Genomic DNA, 11,960 nt, shown 5'->3' with positions numbered 1-11,960 from the left:
TTCTCTCAGAATCCCAGAAGGGGACAGCGGGAAAGAAAGTCCTTCTCTTTCTCAGTAGACTTTTCATTCCATATTCTGAGTCTTCTGGTTTGTCTCATGTCATGAGTTCACCACTGAGCCAACTGCTGTGACCAAGTGGATAAAATGCTCTAACAGGCCAGACCTTACCACATGCTCACCCCTGGAGGTGGACATGGAGTCCCCTTGACTCAACCCCATGGACTGAGAATAGAGGGCATGGTATAATAATAAATATTTGGTTTTCGTCCCTGGTTCCTGGCACACCATTGGCATCTACAGAGTGATGGAGTGTCTTTTGTATGCTAAGGAGATGAGGTGGCTAGGGGCACCTAGATAGGGGATGGGGACTGGTTGCCAGACGGGCATGATTAGAGGGTTGTAACTTTCAGCTTTACGTGCCAACCTCTGGGGAGGGGAGAGGGGCTGGAGATTGAGTTAATCGCCAATGGCCAATGATTTTATCAATCATGCCTGTGTATTGGAACCTCTGTAAAACCTCTAAACAACAGGATTTGGAGAGCTCCCAGGTTGATGAATACATCAAGGTGCTGAACGGGTGGCACACCTGGAGAGGGCATGGAAACTCCACACACCTCCCCCATACCTTGCCTATGCACCTCTTCCATTTGGCTATTCCTGAGTTGTATCCTTTATAATCAATGGGTAATAGTAAGTAAAGTGTTTTCCTGAGTCCTATGAATCGTTCCAGCAAATTATCAAACTTGAAGCGGGAGGCAGGTTGTGGGAACCCCTGACTTCGAGCCAAGTCAGACAGAAGTGCAGGTAACCTGGGGATCTGATACCTGTGACTGGCATCTGAAGTGGGGACAGTCTGTGGGACTGAGCCCTTAACCTGCAGAGTCTGATGTTAACTCTGGGTAGTTAGTGTCAGAATTGAATTGGATTATAAGACACCCAGGTGGTGTCAGGATTGGTTGGTGTTGAGGGAATTCAAGAATTGGTTATTGGTGTGGGAAAATAAAAACAAAAACAAAAACCGTAAAAGAGGGGTTTCCCAAGGATGCACTTACAAGCCTACGGGATGTAGATCTGGTAGGGACAATAACAGAGGCACTTGGGTTCTCTGCCTATGACCAGAGGCAGGCTTGCTTTTATCCTGGCTCAGAGTCAGGTGATTCTCCAGCACCGGTCTGGGGACAGATGGCTCCTGGAACACATCCAAGAGTGGCTTAGGCTTGGAATCAATCAGGATGCTTTGACTGCAAGTAACAAAAGCCCTGACTTAAACTGGCTCACTTGAGAAGGAAATCCAGAGGAAAAGGAGGTTCCAGGCAGGCTATCCTGCATGGGCGTTGTCCCCAGGCTGTCCACTCTCATAGCTGCAGGTGGATGCCAGCAGTAACTGGAACAACATATTTTCTTGTTCCTGTTGGGTATGAAAGGGAAAGTGTTCCTTCAACTGTAGAGTGAAAGTCCTCATCTTCAGCCAATTGAGGTGACCGGCCCAGCTGCCCCTGGACAAGTAGGGTCAACAAGGAAATGCCAAGACTGACTGCATTCAGCCCGGGCCCTGACGCGAAAGGGGGATAAGATTACATTGTCACTTAGACTGGCCGGTTTGCTCACACTAACTTCACGGAGGAGGGGTGTCTGTAAAGGAGTGAGCTCTGGACGGGTAGTCAGCGCAGGGCTGCTTGTTGCCTAATGCTACCCTGGCCCGTGGGGAAGGGACCTCCCCCCTTCCCTACTCTCTCCTTCCTGCCTCTTCTTCCCTTTCTCTCCCATTTCACCCTCTCCCTCCCCTCCGCTCTGTTCTTCACTTCCTGTCTCCTTTTTGCCCTCTCCTCCTTTCCGACTCCATTCCACACACCTGTTCCATGGGCTAATTTGTATGGTATGTGTATTTTCACCTTAGCACCGTGGGTTTGGGCAGGTGACTATACCTCTTTAAGTCTCAAGTTTTTTATTTTTAAAATAGGGGAATTAATATTAATCTCACATGATAATTGGGAAGATTAAAAGTTAAATTTATGGGTTCTGATGCTGGCCAAGGTGAAGTAAGACCGCTACAACCTGTCTGTCCCACTGATTACAGCAGAAAACTCTGGACAAAGTAAACAAGTAAGTAGCCGAGGACTCTGACACGTTCACAATGGCAGGCAGATTGGAGAGAAGAGCCAAAACCTGAAGAATGACTCATGATGGGGGTGGGAGTCCCAGTGTCTCTTTTCCTCTCTTGTCTCCTGGTGTTGAATCAAGGTCAGCTCCAGTATAGAGCTGTGCACAGAAACCATCTCTCTAGCCAGAGGCCGGGGAAAGAGGCCTCTGAAAGATGAAGCATGTGGGGGAAAATCCTTGAGTTCACTTTATTTTTCCTCTATTTTTCTCCTGCCCCTGCCCTGAGGACAGCCCCAATTGCAAAGCTGCACTATGGTACCAGCAGCATGAACACCTAAAACTCGGAGAGGAAACCCACGTGAGCCAGAGTGTGTGAGGCAAATCCCAGAGAGGAGAGAGCTGGAAGAGGGATCCCTCATTCAGTGGATGAGCCGATACCCATCCCAGCCAAGCTGCACAGAACAGACCCAAGCAGAGGCCGGCCCCGTGGCGTAGTGGTTAAGTGGGTGCACTCCGCTGCTGGTGGCCCAGGTTTGGATCCCAGGCGCGCACCAACGCACCACTTGTCAGGCCATGCTGTGGCGGTGTCCCACATAAAGTGAAGGAAAACGGGCACGGATGTTAGCTCAGGGCCAGTCTTCCTCAGCGAAAAGGAGGATTGGCATGGATGTTAGCTCAGGGCTGATCTTCCTCACGCACACACACACACACACACACACACAAAAGAACAGACCCAAGCAGCATGGCAAAGCTTTTTTTAAAAAGCTTTTATTTTGAAGTAATTATAGGTTCATAGGAGGTTGGAACTCCTGTGTGCCCTTTACCCAGCTCCCCCAGTGGTGACATCTTATGTAAGTGTCGTGCAATATCAAAACCAGGAAACTGACATTGCTGCAATACTATTAACTGGACAACAGACCTTATTCAGATTTCACCAGCTTTTATATGCATGTGTGTGTGTGTTTCTATGCAATTTTACCCCATGTATTGTGTAACCACCATCACAGTGAAGACACAGAACTGCTCCATCCCCACAAATAGACCACCTCCAGCTTTCCCTTTACAGTTGTACCCACCCCCACCCCCTTCCCTGTCTCTTGGCAACTGCTAACCTGGTCTCCATTTCTGTCGTTTTGTCATTTTGAGAATGTCGTATAATGGAATCATACAGTATATTACCTTCCAAGACTGGCTTTTTCCACTAAGTGTAATTATTACAGCATCCATCCAAGTTGTGACATGTATCAAAGACTGTTCCTCTTTTATTATTGAGTAATAGTCCGTTGTATGGTTGTACCAGTGTTCATTTAACCATTCACCCAATGGAGGGCTTTTGGGTTATTTCTAGTTTTTGGCTACTATAAATAAAGCTGCTATGAACATTCACGTACAGGTTTTTGTGTGAACATAAGTTTTCATTTCTCTGAGATAAATGTCCAAGAGTGCAATTGCTGGGTCATATAGTAAGTGCATGTTTAGTTTTATAAGAAATTGTCAAACTATTTTCCAGAGTAGCTGTGCCATTTTACATTCCCACCAAGCAGATACTTTGAAAACTAAGGTGACATTGTATCTTCCACGTGCAGAAGGTAAGACAGAACTTGTGGACTGAACCTAACCAGGTTTGATTGACTGCTAAAACCACCACACAAAAAAAAATCATTCTCTAGGGGACTTGAATGGTACGCAGAATCTCACATCTCACAACATAATATTCAAAATGTCCAGGGTACAATCCAAAATTACTTGAAGTACCAATAACAAGGAAAATGTGACCAGTTCTCAAGGGAAAAGACAATCAACAAAAGATGCCAACCCCCCCCAGATAATGTAGATGTTGAAACAGCTATTGTAACTATGCTCCAGGAGGTAAAAGTAAGCACTCTTGGAAAAACATAGAAAGACAGATATTCTCAGCAGAGACATGGAAACAACCAAATGGAAATTTTAGAATCAAAAAATACAATATCTAAAATTTAGAATTCACTGGATGGGCTATATAGCAAAATGGAGACAACAGAGAAAACAGTGGTTTTGATGATAGAGTACTAGAAATTATCCAATTTGAAAAAATACAGACAGACAAAAAGTTAAAAAAAAAAAAGAGCCTCAGAGATCAGAGGACAATATCACAAGATTTATGATGCATGTTACTGGAGTCTCAGAAAGAGAAGAGAAAGTGATCGGTACAGAGAAAAAAATTGAAGAAATAATGGCTGAAAATTTCCCAAATTTGGTGAGAGACAAATGTTTACAGATTCAAGAAGCTCGGCAAATCTCAAATAGGATAAACTCAAAGAAAACAACACTCAAACGCATCATAATCAAGCTGATGAAAACTAAAGATAATGAATAAATCTTGAATCTTGAGTGTTCATGGATGGGAAGAATTAATATTGTCAAAATGTCCGCACTACCCAAAGCCATCTGTAGATTCAATGCAATCCCTATCAAAATTTCAATGGCATTTTTCACAGAAGTAGAAAAAACAATCCTAAAATTTGTATGGAACCACAAAAGAACCCAAATAGCTAAAGCAATCCTGAGAAAGACACAAAACTGGAGGCAACACACTTACTGATGTAAAGCTTTATTACAAAGCTATAGTAATCAAAACAGTGTGGTACTGGCTTAAAAACAGACAGATAGACCAATGGAACAGAATCGAGAGCCCAGAAATAAACCTATGCATATACAGTCAACTAGGACTGTATTTGATAAGGAGCCAAGAATACTCAGTGGGGAAAGGATTGTCTCTCCAATAAATGATGTTGGGCAACCTGGATGTTCACATGCAAAAGAATGAAATTGGACACTGTCCTACACCATTCATAAAAATTAACTCAAGACGTATTAAAGACTTAAACATCTGAAACTATAAAACTCCTGGAAGAAAACACAGGTAAAAAGCTTCTTGACACCGGTCTTGGCAACAATATTTTGGATATGACACCAAAAACACAGGCAACCAAAGCAGAAATCAAGACTGGGACTACATTAAACTAAAAGCTTTTGCACATCAAAAGAAATGATTGACAAAATGAAAAGGCAACCTATGGAATGAGAGAAAGTATTTGCAAACCATCTATCTAATAAGGGGTTAATATCCAAAATATTTAAGGAACTCATACAACTGAATAGCAAAAAAACAAATGATTCTATTAAAAGATGGGCAGAAGATCTGAATAGACATTTTTCCAAAGAACATACAAATGGGCAACAGGTACATGAAAAGATGCTCAACAGCACTAATTATCAGGGAAATGCAAATCAAAACCACAGTGAGGTATCACCTCACGCTTGTAGAATAACTATCATCAACAAGATGAGAGATAACAAGTGTTGGTGAGGATGTGGAGAAAAGGGAACCCTTATATACTGTTGGTGGGAATATAAATTTGTACAGCCATAATGGAAAACAGTATGGAGGTTCTCCCAAAAATTCAATCAAAATTAAGATTAGAGCTACCAAATGGTCCAGAAAACCCACTTGTGGGTACATATCTGAAGGAAATGAAATCACTTTCTTGAAGAGATACCAGTACCACCGTATTCATTGCAGCATAATTCTCCATAGCCAAGACATGGAGACAACCTAACTGTTCATCGACGAATGGATAAAGAAAATGTGGTATATATATGTATATACAAAGGAATATTATTAAGCCATTAAAAAGTATGAAATCGTGCCTTTTGTGACAACATAGATGGACCTTGAAGGTATTATGCTAAGTGAAATAAGTCAGATAGAGAAAGATAAAAAGTGTAAGATCTCACTTATGTGTGAAATCTAAAAAAGCCAAACTCATAGAAACAGCGAGTATAATGGTGGTTACCATTGGTTGGGGGTATGGGGAAAATGGGGAGATGCAAAAGGGGACAAACTTTCAGTTGTAAGATGAATAAGTTCTGGGGATCTAAAGTACAGCATGGTGACTCTAGTTAACAATACTATATTATATACTTGAAAGTTAAGAAAGTAAATCTTAAATGTTCTCACTACACATAAAAAGGTAATTATGTGAGGTGATGGATATGTTAACTAACCTTAATGTGGTAATCATTTCACAATATATTAGTGTATCAAATCATCACATTGTACACCTTAAACTTACACAATGTTTATGTCAATTACAGTTCAATAAAGATGGAAAAAAGAATAAATCTTGAAATCGCCCAGAGAAAAGTGACACATTGTATATGAGGGAATAACAATTGAAAAAACTGTGGACTGTGGATTGTTCATCAGAAGCCACAGAGGCCAGAAGACAGTGGAGCAACATCTTCAACAGGCTGAAGGAAAATAAGTGTCAATCTGGAATTCTAAACCCAGAGAAAATATCCTTTAGGAATGATGGTGAAATAAAGACGTTCTCAGATGAAGGAAAACTAAGAGATTCGTCACCAGCAGACCTGCTATAAAAGAAATGCTAAAAGAAGTTCTTCAGGTAGAAGAGAAATGATACCAGAGGGAGACTTGAGACTTGGGAATGAAAGAACAAGAGAAACGCTGCATATGTGGGTAAATATACTAGAATATTTTTCTCCTCTTAAATTGTTTAACATTATAAATGACTGTTAAAAAAGAAAATCATAATATTATTTGATAGGTTTTGGAATGTATACAGAAATAATACTAGCACGGCTTTTCTGTAAAGAGGAGAGGTAAGGGACGCGTGTAGTGGTAAGGCAACTAATTCAAAGCCGAAGGCAACAGTAAACACACTGAAGCGTGCTGTGCCTTTCCCCTCCTGTGGCAAGGCACCACGGGGCCCGCAGGCCCTATTTGTGCCTCCTGTTTAAACTGAAGGTTTTCACATTCCACCAAAGTTGACTGAAAGAATGAATGAATTCAGCCCCAGGTCTGCTGTCCACCCAGCATTTTCAGAAAGGGCCTTTGGATTTTACTCTCAGGCAGATAGGTCTCCAGGGAAAGAGGTCCTTCCTGTGAACTCCTCCAGGTCGCAGCTCACGCTGCCTTTTCCTCCATATCTTCACCCTCATTCCTGTTTCCCTCACCCCCACGCCAGCTCAGACTCAGGCCCGACACAGGAAGTGTGGATCTGAGAGGAGGCGCAAGGTCCTCTGCTGTGCCTGGCCTGGGGTCATCTGTGGTTTGCCTGCACGGGACCTCTTTACCTGCTGCCTTCTTTGGTGAAAGACCCTTGAGTTTTCTTTGTGGAACTCATGTGGTTTGGGTGGGCCCCACTTTCCTAGATGCAAGGTGGGCATGTGGCCCCAGCCTGGACAAGCAAGTCAACCCCAGGCAGGGTTGACTTTTCCTTTAGGCCCTGAAAGCACAGTGCTGGGGGCCCATGCTACTTCTAGGGGCTCACAGAAATGTTTTCATTTTTCTTAAAATCAGAAGGAAAAAATGACCTTTCATGGGTCCAAGATCATTTTTGTTTTCACACTAATGCAGTTATAAAATAGGTTTTAAAATATGTATTATGGAGGAAGAGGCCCACAAAGGCAGATGTGCCACAGGCCCACAGAAGTCACAATCCATCTTTGCCCAGGCCGGCAAGGAGTGCAGAGTGGGCACTGCAAGGGGGTGTTCTAAGATCCTTGCTGGAATTTCTGGGGAGGAAGATTGCCAAACTCGTGGAGGGTCAGCCTTGAGCTACAGTGGGGAGGCGGACTGTGCTGTCTCCCCGCCTGGAGAGGGCCTGCCTGACAGGGGACCAGGTAAGGAGAAAAGAGCAGGTTTCCATAGCACCGCAGGTGCAGGCGCGCCTCAGGCCATGCTGAGCTCTACTTTCCAGTTTATTGAGCCAAGGACTCCGAAATTTTGCTGGGGCCAGTTTGTGCTGGATTCCTATTATTCACCACCAAAAGAGTCCTGGCAGATGTAGCCTCTGAGGAAATGCCTTTTTCCTTAATAAAACGGCCTGCAGAGCTCCTCAAATCCTTTAAGATTACTGGCCTATTCAGATATTTCTATTTCTTCTTGTCAGTTTTGATAACTTGTATTTTTCTAGGAAACTACCATTTTTATCAAGTTGTTGTTGTTTTTTTTTTAAAGCATGAAGTTCATATAACATTTTCTTATTCTTTCAAGTTCTGTTTACCTCTTACCAGCCAACCCCTTGTTACTCCAGTCCCTGGAGTGGTTAAGAATTTGTGTTCAACTTTTCCTGTTCACATTACTCAGTGGTTTCTTTCTCTGACTAGATTCAGACTGATACACGTGTTTTTATTTTTAATTCAGATTTTGTTTTTTCTTCTGTATAGGTAAGTGTATCAGTTAGGAGGGGTAGGTTGTGCTGCGCTAAGAAACAATGCCCAAGTCCCATTGGCTTTTGAACCTTGCTCATGCTCCATGTCCATCTCGAGTTGTGGGCAGCTTCGCTCTGTGTAATTCTTGCTCAAAGACCCCAGCTAACGGCTTCCACTGCTTGAACACTGCTGGTCTCGGGGGCAAGAGGAAGAGCATGGCACCATCACTTCTGCTCACATTTCATTGATGAAAGCAAGTCCCGTGACCGCATCTAACTGCGAGGGGATGCATGGTGCAGTGTGACCCTGGGCCTTGGAAGAGGAAATCCAGAAATATCAGTGAGCAGCACTCATGACCACCAGAGTAATGCATTCATGTGGGATACAGACGCATGGGATACATTCACATGCAACACACTCACACGGCACACACTCCCACGGCACACACTCACCTGGGATGCATTCACATGGCATATATTCACATGGTTCAGAGATCAATCAATCCTCCCCACCAAACAAGTAAGCAGTTTTATTGGTTTCTGTGTAAACTTCCATTTTTCATATTTTGTTATGCAAACACAAATAAATGCTCAATATCTTATCCCCTCTCCTCTCTTTTAGTACGTGTAAAAAGAAAGTATAGTATAAACCCTGTTCTGCAGTTTGTTTTTTAAACTTAATATTGTATACTTATTAGTCCCTCGAGTTTCCCCAGTCCTTGACCCAGCTGCATAGTGTTCTCCCCTGGATGGATCACAGCTTGCTTCATCCGCACCCTCTAGAGGAGCACTTGCAGTGTTACCAGTTTTTTTCCTCATACACAACCTTCAATGGGTAAACTAGTACATGTGGCATTGTGCACGTGTGCTGCTGTATTCTACTGCTCAGCCTGCCATAACAAACACCACAGATGGGGTGGCTTCAGCAACAGAACTTTATTTTCTTACAATCCAGAAGTCCAAGATCAAGCTGTCAGCAGGGTTGGTTTAATGCTGAGGCCTCCCTCCTTGGCTTGTAGATGGCATTCTTCTCCGTATGTTTTCATGTGATCGTCCCTCTGTGCGTGTCTGTGTCCTAATCTCAGCTTCTTATAAGGACACCAGTCAGATTGGATTAGTGTCCACCCATATTACCTCATTTACCTTAATTGCTTCTTTAAAGGCCCCATCTCCAAATACAGCCACTTTCTAAGCTACTGACGGTTAGGACTTCAACACATGTATTTGGGGGGTGGGGGACAAAATTTAATTCATAACAACTGCTATGTCAGTGGGCAGTGGGATAGCTGGGTCAAAGGGTAAATGCAGTGTAAATGTGATAGATGCTACTAAATTGTCCTTCATGGGGTGCTATAATGGACTGAATGTTTGTGTCCCCCACAAATTGTCACACATTAAAGCCCTAACCCCCAATGTGATGGTATTTGGGGATGGGGCTTTGGAGACGTAACCAGGATTAGATAAGGTCATAAGGGAAGGGCCCTGGTCTGATGGGACTAGTGCCTTTAAAAGGACACCAGGGAGCTCGCTTTCTATCTTTCCACACCTGCACAAAAAGGAGGTCATGTGAGCACACAACATGATGCTGGGTATCTTCCTGCAAGCCGAGAATAGAGCTGTCATCAGAAGGGATAACACCTTTGGAGCAAAATCTAAAGAGGCACTCATCTAAGGCTTGGGTAAGGGCGATTTCTCTTACTTTCTTGCCAGCTTATGTATGTATTTATCAACTATCGAGTGAGGTATGTTAACGTCTCCCTCTGTAACTTCGGATTCCTCTGTTTGGTTCTTTCAGGTTTTGCTTCGTATATTTTGAAGCTAAGATATTGGGTTCATACAGACTTAGAATTGTGATACCTTACTGTTGAATTAAGTTCTTTACCATTATATGCTATGGTTTGAATGTTTGTGTCCCCTCAAAATTCATATGTTGAAATCCTAACCCCCAAAGATGGTGGTATTAAGAGGTAGGGCCTTTGGGAGGTGCTTATGTCATGAGGGTGGAGCCCTCATGAACAGGATTAGTGCCTTACAAAAGAGACTTCAAAGGGATCGCCTGCCCCTTCTGCCATGTAGGGGCACAGTGAGAAAGCACTGGCTATAAACAGGGAAGAGGGCTCTAGCTAGAAGGTGACCACGCTGGTGCCTTGGTATTGGGCTTTCCAGCCTCCAGAACTATGAGCAATAAATTTCTGTTGTTTACAGGCCACCCAGTCTTTGGTATTTTGTTATGGCAGCCCGGGTGGACTAAGACATGATACAATGTCTCTTTTTACCTTTACTAATGCTTCTTGCCTTAAATTCTCCTATGTCTGATATTACTATGGCTAGACTATTTCTTTTGGTTAATATTTGCCTAATATATATTTTCCCCATGATTTTAATTCCAATCTTTTTGGTGTCCTTCAATTTAAGATTTATTTTGTTTAAGCAGTATATGATTGATTTTTAAAAATCTAGTCTGACAATTGTGATCTTTTACCTGGGAATATTTAGCTTATCCATATTTAACATATAATTGTGTTGATATCCACCACCTTATTAATTTTTTTCTCTTTGACCCACCTCTTTTATGTTCCTTTTTCTCTTTTCTATTGATTTCTTCTGGACTAATCAAATATTTTTGATTACTTCCTTTTATAGTTAGCTATACTTCTTTTGTCATTCTTTTAATAGTTAACCTAGAGACTGCAACAAAGATTCTTGTTACAAATGCAACAAATTATTAAAAATTATTACTTTTTGCCATTTATTAATACAAATTATTACTTTTTACCATTTCTCTATTAATTATAGATGCTTAAAACATTTCAATTCCATAGACTGTTCCTGGATTTTGCATGACTGTTGGTATGTGTTTTGTTTCTACATGTATTTTAGCCCTCATATAACATTACTACTATTGTTTTGTATAGTCTCTACTCAGTCAATATTCATTTATTTAAGCCATATATTTACCCTTTCTGTGCTTTTCATTCCTTTCTTCAATTCTGTAATTCTCTCTGGGATCACTTTTCTTCTGTCTTAAGAACTTTTCTGAGGTTTTAGGTTTTATGATAAATTTGCTGACAATAAATTCTCTCAGTTTTTGTGTATTTGAAAAGTCTTTATTTCCCTCCATTTTTTAAGGATGTTTTCTTTGGTTATAAAATGCTAGGTTGGTAATTATTTTGTTTCAGTGTTTTAGAGATGTTGTTTCATTTTGCATCATTTCTGCTGAGAAGTCAGCTGTCAATCTTATTTGTTGCTTCTTTGAAGGTAATGTATCTTTTTTCTGTGGGTGCTTTTAAGATTTACTCTTTTTTTCCCTTTAGTTTTCAGCATTCTTACATGGTTTTTCTTTGTATTTACCTTGCTGGGGTTTGCAGTGCTACTTGACTTTGTGCTTTGTTGTCTTTGATTAATTCCAGAAAATTCTCAGCCATTATCTCTTCAAATATTGCTGCTGCTCCATTTCTGTCTCCTCTCTTATGGGACTCCAGTTCTCATGTTTTAGCTCTTATTCCTGTGTTCCACATGTCTCTAACACTCTTTTCTGTATTTTATTTTTTAAAATCTCTGCTTCAATTTGGATATTTTCTTTCTTTCTTTCTTTCTTTTTTTTTTTGTGAGGAAGATTAGCTCTGAGCTAACATCCATTGC

The sequence above is a fragment of the Ceratotherium simum genome, chromosome 4 (assembly GCF_057802395.1).
Source record: "Ceratotherium simum simum isolate JZ-2026a chromosome 4, ASM5780239v1, whole genome shotgun sequence".
Classification (NCBI taxonomy): Eukaryota; Metazoa; Chordata; class Mammalia; order Perissodactyla; family Rhinocerotidae; genus Ceratotherium; species Ceratotherium simum.
The sequence above is the reverse complement of the archived record's forward strand: the minus strand, read 5'-3'. Positions refer to the sequence as shown.